The following is a 10,544-nucleotide window of genomic DNA, read 5'->3' as shown; positions in this document are numbered from 1 at the left end:
GTAAGGAGAATAGACCTTATCGAATTGCCATTTCTAAGATCTAAACAGAAAAAGAACCCGAAAAATACTTTGTCTCAAAACAGAAAAGGAAATTCAGATCATTTGAAGAAAGATTCCCTACCTCCTAAAAAGCTTTGCTCTAGCAAGACAAATATTTCAAATTTTCCTGAAAAACTTTCTTCTAGCGAGACAATTATTTCAAATTTTCATAAAGTAATTTTACATGGACCTGAATTTATTTGCATAAGTTGTAATCAAATCTTCTTTAGACATTCTGTTTTAGAATTTGATTTGACCCGTCTATCAAGCACTTTGATTAACAGTTGTACCACTTCAATTACAAGTGTTGAAAATAAGAAATGGATATGTATGCAGTGTAAAAAGTACTTGAAAGATGATAAGGTACCACCATGTTCAGTTGGAAATGGATTAAAATTTCCATGCATACCTAAGGAATTGCAAGGTCTCACAAAGCTTGAAGAAAGATTGATATCTCCTCGTATTCCATTTATGCAAATAAAGGAATTACCAAGGGGTGGCCAAATTGCTATGCATGGAAACCTAATAAATGTCCCTGCAGATGTTGATAAAACTGTGAAACTACTTCCAAGGAATATGAATGAGAGTGACGACACAATTCCTCTGAAGCTAAAAAGAAGTGTAAACTACAAAAGTCACATAGCATTTGAACATGTCAGACCAGAGAAAATTATTGAAGCTGCTAAATGGTTAATTCATAATACAGAGGGTTCCACTTAATCTGATCGCGGTTAATGTGATAATTCGGTTAATCTGATATAAAATCAAAACACCGATCCATTTGCTATATAAGCCTTTGTAATTTCTACTGATAATCTGATTTTAAAAAATGCCATTTTCGGTTAATCTAATACGATTTCTGTCGGTCGATCAAATATCAGTTAACGTTTTAACACCTTTTCCACCATGTCCACACCTCGTGTATAACCTCCACTGTGTAAACAGCTTAATTGGCACGTGCCTAAAACTTGCAAATAACGGTGCTTCAGGGAATTAGTCACAGCTCAACGCACACAGATGGTCAGCTGGTCGATAGATGAAAGATACCGACATCGATAGTTCAGCCCACCCTCTAACACCTCTATATTCCTTTGTTTAATTAGTTGACACCCCTTTTGTGTACACAGTAACTCTTTACAGGGGATTAGTTTCACTTCAACACACACGGGTGTCTCACTTCTTCGGAAGATGAAAGCTACCGACATCGATAGTTGTTCCGGATGACCGCACACAGGACTGACCTTACCTGTGTACACATTTTACTGTTTTTTTCATTTACCAATTGCCTGTGTTAATTTCATGCTAGGCTTGCACCATTAAGAATTATTTAAACATGTAATTTCTGAATCAAAAGTGCTTGGGAACATGTGACATTGAGGAAATTCTGATTACTCTCAATTTTACATCGGGGTAGAAAACTTAATGAATAAAATTCAAATAATTTGTTATCATGCATAATTGATTATTTAAGAGCATTCTACTATACCAGAAAAAGAATTAAAATAAATTGTCCAGGTGAAAAGAGGGAATGTTCAGACAATTAGCCCTTATCTACTTCCTGTTAAAATGGCCGCCACTCTGAAACCATCGTAATGAACAGTGAAGAAGGGAAACATTTTCTTTTGAGCATTTAAAAACAAAATAACGACTAAAATGCTATTTCATTGCTAATGCAAGGTAAATTATTTCATTATAAACTATTGAAAAACAGATTATATCTTTTTGTTGATAAATTATGTATTGAAACAAGTTGTATTTTATTCTATACCAAAATTAAATACCACAAAAACGCTAAATTGGTTTATCTGATAATCGGTTAATCTGATAATTTTTGCCTGACAAACAGACTATCAGTTTAAGCGGAACCCTCTGTAGTAGATTATTTCGAAATGAGGGTATAACATTAAATACAGAGTGGAATGCAATAAACAGAGACACCTTAATGCAAGAAAAATAGTAAATTCTATTCATAATGATAATAGAGATTCCAATGATGAGCCTGCCAGTTGTGAAGTAGAGAGTGAGCAATGGTCTGAAAATGATGAAGCTGTTCAGAAACCTGCGGGCAATTTCGATACAGTCATGCAACCAGCTGATTTTCGAGAGTTTAACAGAATTTTGAGTGTTGCGCCTGCAGAGGGAAATTCTCCTTTAGGCATGTTCCAAGACATAAATGCTGAATTTTTATCATTTCCTACTATATACTGTGGCGAGTCTAGACAAAATAACAATTCAAGAATCACACCTATTCATTACAGCACCATCTGCAAATGGGAGTTGCGCAACGCTGATAGGAGAGTTGCTTATAATGTAACAAATATATTTTTTAAACTGAAGATGTTACAAATTAAGCAAATTTCTGATAAAGTGTCTTTAGCTGTAAGAAAAGGCAAGTTGAATGGCAAAAAACTGACTGTTGATGATGTACTTACTGAGGGTTCTGTTAACAATATTGTTAAACATAATGAAGGTTATCGTGTATTGCGCACATTACGAGGTTCACCACCTTATTGGGAGAAGACTAAGAAGGATATTTATTCAATGATTCACCAGTTGGGCATTCCTACATTGTTTTGTTCGTTTTCAGCCGCAGAAACAAAATGGAAAGTTCTCTTGTGTGTTTTGGGAAAGCTAGTTAAAAATAAAACTTACTCTGATTCAGAAATTGACAATATGGCTTGGTCTGAGAAAAATGAGCTTATAAAGTCTGATCCAGTAACATGTGCAAGATATTTTGATTTTCGTCTCCAGATGTTCTTCAACAATGTTTTAAAACATGAAAGTGCACCAGTTGGTAAGATTAAAGATGTTTTCTTTCGCATTGAGTTTCAACAAAGAGGTTCCCCTCATGTGCACATTTTACTCTGGATTGATGGAGCTCCTAAACTTGGTCAAAATTCTGAAGAAGAAATTGGGTCTTTTATCGACAAACATGTCACTTGCAAGAAAAATCCTACCATACCAAATTTGGTAAATTATCAGACCCATAGACATGCACATACATGTAGAAAGAAAGGCAAGTCCATTTGTAGATTTGGTTTTCCTATGCCGCCATTGGACAAAACTTTGATCCTTGAAGGATTAGATGAAAATGAATCTGAACAAATTTCTGCAGCACAAAAAAATTATGAGAACATACTGGCTTCTTTGAATAATTATAAACCGGGGGATAATTCTGATGTAAGTTTTAAGGATTTTCTTCTGTCAATGAAATTATCATACAAAGATTACATCATGGCATGTCAATTGGAAAAGGATTTCTTTTCTAATCAAGTTGATGACCCCGTAGTCACTGAACTGCAACATGAAGATGAGCGTGATGCAAATGAAGGTTCTTGTCAATCGCAAGATTTTGGTTGTTTTAATCCAGGAAACACTTCCGAAACCAGAGAGTACGATCTTGCATTAGATATGAATATAGGAAGAAAGCAAATTTCTAATGACGAACATCTAACTGGAGAATTAAATGATGATGAATATAGAGATTTGGTTCAGAAATTGAATATTAAACAAAAGGAATTCTTTTACCATGTGTTACATTGGATGAAAACAAAGGATGACCCAATTTATCATTTTCTTAGTGGTGGTGCTGGTGTTGGTAAAAGTGTATTGCTAAAAGCTCTTTATCAAGCTCTTACAAAATTTTTCTCACACAAAGCTGGAGAAAACCCTGATGAAGTCAAGGTCATAATTTGTGCACCAACAGGTAAAGCTGCATTTAATGTTGGTGGATCAACTATTCATTCAGTATTTAACATCCCTGCGGAACAAGGCTTCAACTACAGACCATTAGATATGCAACAACTTGGCACATTTTAATCAAACTTAAAATCACTTAAAGTAGTATTTATTGATGAAATTTCTATGGTAGGTAGAAAATGTTTAAGTACATAAATTTGCGACTTCAAGAAATATTGGGGTGTTTGAAACCATTTGGAGGAGTTTCAGTTATTGCATTTGGTGATTTGTATCAACTGAAACCAGTCATGGATCAGTGGATTTTTAAATCTAATATCAGCAGTGAATTCAGGATATATTGGCACCAAACTTAAGGGTTGATAATTTCCTTTTGTTTGAATTAGATGAAATAATGAGGCAAAAAGATGATGTTTTATTTGCTCAAAATCTCAACAGGTTAAGAGAAGGTCAACATAATGTTGATGATGTCCAAATATTAAGTAGGAGAATAGTAGAAGAAAATGAAATAACCAAAAATGTGCCACATCTTTTTCCAACTAGAAATGAAGTTTCTAATCATAACAGAAATATATTTGATCAATTAGATGAATCTAAAAAGACAATTGTTCAGGCAATTGATACAATATCAGGAGAACTTCCAAATTCAATGATTCAAAAAATATTGTCAAAAGTTCCAGACCATGCAACAAAAACTAAGGGATTGATGAAATACTTGTGTTTGGGTGAAGAACTTCCTGCAGAAATATGTGTTAATATTGATGTAAAAGATGGAATGACAAATGGCACACCATGCACTGTTAAAAGGCTAGACTTTTGAGTGCTTGGTTCTAAAAGATGTAGCATTGTATGGGTAAAATTTTGTTCTGAAGATATTGGCAAAACATGTAGGTCGCGTTTCAAACACTTGTTTAATAATCTTGTTTCATCTTCATGGACACCAATATTAGAGATAGCAAGAAAGTTTAGTTTCAATCATTATAAGTCTTTCTGTATTACACGTCGCCAGTTTCCATTAACTCTTGCTGCAGCAAAAACTGTGCACAAATCACAGGGCTCCACGTTAGAAAGTGCAGTAATTGGACTTGGAAATAAAAAATTAGAGCACCTCTATTATGTTGCTTTAAGTCGTGTGCAAAAATTGGCATCTGTTTATTTATTGAACTTCGAGGAAAAAAGCATAAAAGTTTCAGAGTTAGTTATAGAAGAAATGAATAGATTGAGAACATCAGCTAAAATTTCTATTTCAATTCCTGTATTGTACTATCTTCCTCAAAATGTCACAACAATCTTATATCAAAATTGTAGATCATTGAAAAGACACATGTGCGATATAAGAAAAGAAAAAAGTTTGCTCACAGCTGATATAATAGCATTTGCTGAAACATGTCTGAACTCTAATGATAACTCATCAGATTATGAACTAGATGGGTATGCTTTATTTCGAAATGATGACATTTGCTGTCAAGATAGGCCATACCATGGAACTATTGTTTACTCTAAACTCTCTCCAAATGCATTCAATGTTGAGAACGCTTTGAAGATAGAATTGACTTGTGGGTATATTTTTCATGAAAACTCAAAAATAAATGTCTGCTTTGTTTACTGCCCTCCCAAAATTGCAACTTTTTAAGGAAATGTTTGTTTATTTACATAACAAATTTGATCTTTTACAACCCTGTATAATTATGGGAGACTTCAATTTAGATTTCCTTCAAGTAAAAATGTTGCCCAATCACTTGAGAGCTACTTACTCCCTTTACCAGTTAATCAACTCTGCAACTACAAACTATGATACAGTCTTAGACCATGTTTATACAAATATTGATAAGAGTTTAATAAGTATCTCTGGAGTTTTGGAATCATATTTTTCTGATTATAAGCCTGTCTTTATTGCTTTACAATAAATTTTTCAAAAAATAATGAACTGAATTCTTTGTAGATGAAAACTCTGAAAGACGTGTTTGACGATGGTGGTGCATCAAGTGCACCCTACACCACTGCACTAAAAGTGCAAATTTGTGGCATTGCGGACATTAAAAACTATAGAAATGCCAATGGAGAACAAAGGCAGTCAATCACTGTTGGATTTGCCGACCATACAATGGCTGTAAAGGGTATTTTATATGACGTTTCTAAGGCCAATGTTCTTAGGAATGGAGGGACTGTCATGCTACTAAACGTCATCCTCAAGAAGGACTTGAAGACCCTTGTGATGACCAATCAGTCCAAGGTACTCAAAACTGGCCCCTTCCAACAGGCAGTACCAGAGTACTTCCTGAAACAAGGACAGGACTTGGCATGCCCGCCACCTGCTGAATTGGTGGCGATAAACAAAATTAAGACGTCGCCAGTGAAGACGATGGTCTCCATTAGAGGACAAGTTGTTTCTGTAAGTATATTTATATTTTCAAAACTTTAAAAATTGTTTTTAATATAACTATTATAAAATAATATTTTTTTATTTGCATAAATTATCATGTAATAATTTTGTAATAGGAGGAGATGGAAAGAAAAGTAAAGGTTGCAGGAGAAGACACAGCAGTCCGCACCTTAAAGATTAAAGATCAGACAGCTGCTTGTAAGGTGTCCCTGTGGAGAGATCTGAGTAAAATCAAAACCACCGTAGGCCAGCACATTGAGCTTACCAATGTTATCGTTCAAGTCTGTCAGGAGGAAAAGTCAGTTTCCACGACTTCAAGGACAAAACTGGTGGTAAGTTTTATTTCACAATATTACAGTGATTTTGCACTTAAGCTGATTGCAAGGTTTGCATCCAGTTTGAATCTTTGTTAACCTTTGTTTGCATATTTAACAAAACTCTAAATTATATCAAATTCAACTATATGAAAAGTAGCTGTTTATATATTTTTATTTTTTTAGGAAATTGCTGCACCAGAAGTTGTAAGGAAGATAACTGTAATAGCTTATGATGTCATTGACGGGGAATTTCTCACCTTGACATCAGACGTTGCAGACGTTGAAGACGAGGACTATCCAGAATTTGAAGTGCCCTTGCCCTCCTTGCAAAAGCCTTTGCATGCGAGTTAGAAGTGGAAACAACTCTTTTATCGAAGTTGCCAATGACAACAGAGATTACTGTGAAGGAAAGGGAAATTAAGGATTTGACTGTTCTACCATCATCCGTCTAATCTTAATGATGTAATGGACTTTCTCACGATAACAAAGCAGACATTGACGTATCATTACAGTGATTTTGGCCATGTCCTATTTTGAAATGCAGCGATAACTAAAATTATGTACTTTCTAAGTTTTTCCATATACACAAACATGATAAATTCATTCGCTGTACCGTAATCCGGTGAATATAATACGCAGTAGTGTACAATACGCACCCCCCACTTTGGGCCTGAAAATGGTGAAAAAAAGCTTGTTGGGATGTATAATACGCATAAAAAAAAATGACCAAACGGTAATCCTGAGTATCAACAAAGCAGTTACACTTTGAATGCACGCTCAACTTCATCGCGGGAATACGCTACCGGAAATAAGAAAAACAATATTTTCTTAGATACGGATTTATTGTAACTAATACATCGTGGTAATATCTTTAATTCATAATCAATGTTTTAAAAAGACCTAGTATTAAATATTCTACCGTAAATAAAATCAACTACTTTTAAAAAGCGTTATATAGTTGTTTAGTCATTACAATCCATGTGAAGTGAAAAACGGACGATGTACAGGTATGGAGATAACGGACCTAATTAAATTCTTAAATGATTCCGATGATGATCAAAGTGATCAATTATAGGTCTGGAACATAATAAAATATATGCACAAATAGTTATGTTGTGTATAGTACACATAGCCTAAGGGGGGTGTCTGAGATACCCAAAGTGTCAAGCGTTAGCGGTGGGGGAGCTCAACTGTTTCAATGGCTTCAATTAACGGAATAGGTTATAGAATTATTTATTTTCATAATTATTTGCAATTAATCAGTTAGCATTACATGAAAATGGTTAAAAATGAGCCAAATGATGTGCAAGCTGTTTTCAAAGATCGGTTACAAATAGCACGTGGGCATCCAAGTCCGCATTCTATTAATAACATCTGTAATGGCGGCGTACACGGAGATAAAGAATAGGCAGTTCAAATTAATTTTTAAAGGCCATTTTGAAACAGTTTATTTATTAATAGACTTCAAGTATACATTTTCTTTAATTACATGCTATAACAATAATTTCCTAAGGGTTAAATAATAATATATACAGTGGAGCCTCACTTATCCGGACACTTTTGTCCCCAGGCCAAATCGTCCGGATAGGTGAAGCGTCCGGATATCTGAATTGTGATAAGCTAGCGGTGATCGCAACTCTCGCTCTCTTGGCCGGTGGTATTGACATGTTTGAAGCTGCTCAACATTTGATGATTGAAAATGAATGAAAATCTGTATATATTCCCTTATTGATAATTGTCCAAGCTATGTTTTCATTGACAGAACTTACCCAAGCTAATTTTACGTATCCATCTTTCTATAGAGTTAATTGCACCCAAGCGATATTTACAAGTAGCGTGAACACTCATCCACGCCATGTTTGGCATAAATTATTATTACACTGTTAATTGAACACACGCTATAAAATTAATGTCGATACCCTGAACATCCCAAGCGGTCTTAATAACTATCGTAAACAGAACTCAAATTATCAAATATTTCATTTCAATTACGTTTTAAAATGAATAGGCGTACGAACGATCTAATCACACTACGATTAATAGAATTTTAATTCAATCAATAGATGACTTTTTTAAACATAAATTAAACAATTTTCATGACATTTTAATCAAACAATAACAGTTCATAAGTTAAATGGCAACAATTAAACATGCCGCATCCATGGTTATCGTAATATCCTCGGGCGAGTACATAGCGTGACACAGGTGACCCCGATTACCGGACGAAGGCATTGTTTAAAACCAACAACCAGTGTCAGATGTTTTTACACCAATTTGCACTTGCGCATAAAAAACTTTTGTGCCCCCGAACACTAAAATGTGACCGTCCGGTTAAATGAGGTAAAATTTAAAGGAAAACTGTATTATGTGGTAAAATTTGACCGTCCGGATCCGGAACGCGGAATTCCGGATAAACGAGACAAATTATTGTGTAAAAATTCCGTTCCCAATAAAAATCGACCGGAAAGTGAAGCGTCCGGATATCTGGCGTCCGGATATCTGAGGCTCCACTGTATGTGATAATGAAGGAATGTTACGATGTATAGTGGGGTATCGGTCCTGTCTGTGAACAGCGTAGGTAATACGGCAGAATGATACCCCGTGCTTCAGCTAGGGAAAAAATATGTCCAAATCCTATAGGGATGTATAATACGCACCCCTTTCTCACGGTAAAAAATGCTGGGAAAAAAGTGCGTATTATATTCACCGGATTACGGTAATTGGAAATATGAAGTTTATGAAGGCCAGTTCCAAGTCCACGTCGTTCAATTGAATATTTTTTATCTGATTCTTTATTGCAAAACTCGGCCTCCTTTTTGATTGAGCATCATGATTTTCTATGTAGTTAACATGGAAACACTACATAATTTTGCTAAAACTGTTGCATAAATCATACACTTAAAAAGCTTTTGCTCGAAAGTTTTAAAATGCAAAAGTTGATAGATATTGTATAGAACTTTGATCAAATTCCAGTCATTGCATTACAAAATAATCCTATTGTCATATGTGCCAGTTGAAAAAAATAGTTCTTGCTTTAATTTCTTACAAAATTCTTTGCATAGTGCAAAACTGGTATCTATCTTTATTCTTGGTGCAATATAAGGCTTTGGAATTCTATTGTTTAAAAATCTTTGATTTGTATGTATATGCAAAACAAACAAAAAAGCATTGTTTGTTGCTTATTATTCATTGGTTTTTTTTTCAATGTATTGTTCGATGTTTTCATTTTGCATGAAGGACATTGATGCCTTTCTTTTTGTATGTTAGAGTAGTTAAATTTTAGAAACAAACATATAAACCAAAGCAAATAATCAAGTTTGCAACTTTTTATGTAAATTTTCATTTATTTGTAAACATTTTTCCTTGAAGTATTCCAGTACCCTTGCCTTTATCTTAACATTGAGATCCAGTTTTACATGTTTCTTTTTATCCTACTGACTTAAACATAACATTTGCAGTGTGAAAAGTAGATATTATAGTTATAGTAAAAACAATTGAGTAAACATTTCCATTCATTTTAACAAATGTTTGGCTGAATATGTTCAAATATGTAACGTACATGTCAAATCATATTCCTTTAAAGTATACGTAACATTGCTGACTTCACATGAGTATACTATATTTTGCATTCCATGTTCTTGATGCAGTCTTTTTTTACATTGTTGTTGTACATGTTGTAAATAATTTTTCTCAGTTTTTGTTTTGCTTAGTTCTTAGCTTTTATTTATTAGGGTCTTCCGTCTTCAGCGGAAGACCCTTCTATTATTCTATTGTTTCTTTTTCACTTTTCTTATTCTTATTAGGGTCTTCCGTCTTCAGCGGAAGACCCTTCTATTATTGTAATGTTTCTTTTTCACTTTTCTTATTATTAGGGTCTTCCGTCTTCAGCGGAAGACCCTTCTATTATTGTAATGTTTCTTTTTCACTTTTCTTATTATTAGGGTCTTCCGTTTCCAACGGAAGACCCTCTTGTTATTCTATTGTTTCTTTTTATTATTATTATTTTTATTTTTCTTTATTTTTCTGACTTTTTTAAAGCTTAATATCTCAAAAAGTTTTCAACGGATTTACATGAAACTTTCAGAGATGATGTAGCATTGTTGTGCCCC

General features: G+C 34.1%; 1 pseudogene; it reads left to right on the top strand.

Moving 5' to 3' along the window:
• Positions 1–29: 29 nt before the first annotated feature.
• On the top strand, positions 30–9,603 carry LOC128168663 (uncharacterized; annotated as a pseudogene).
• The last annotated feature ends 941 nt before the right edge of the window (positions 9,604–10,544 follow it).

This window comes from Crassostrea angulata, unplaced genomic scaffold (genome assembly GCF_025612915.1).
Source record: "Crassostrea angulata isolate pt1a10 unplaced genomic scaffold, ASM2561291v2 HiC_scaffold_31, whole genome shotgun sequence".
NCBI classification, from domain to species: domain Eukaryota; kingdom Metazoa; phylum Mollusca; class Bivalvia; order Ostreida; family Ostreidae; genus Magallana; species Magallana angulata.
The sequence above is the reverse complement of the archived record's forward strand: the minus strand, read 5'-3'. Positions and strand labels throughout refer to the sequence as shown.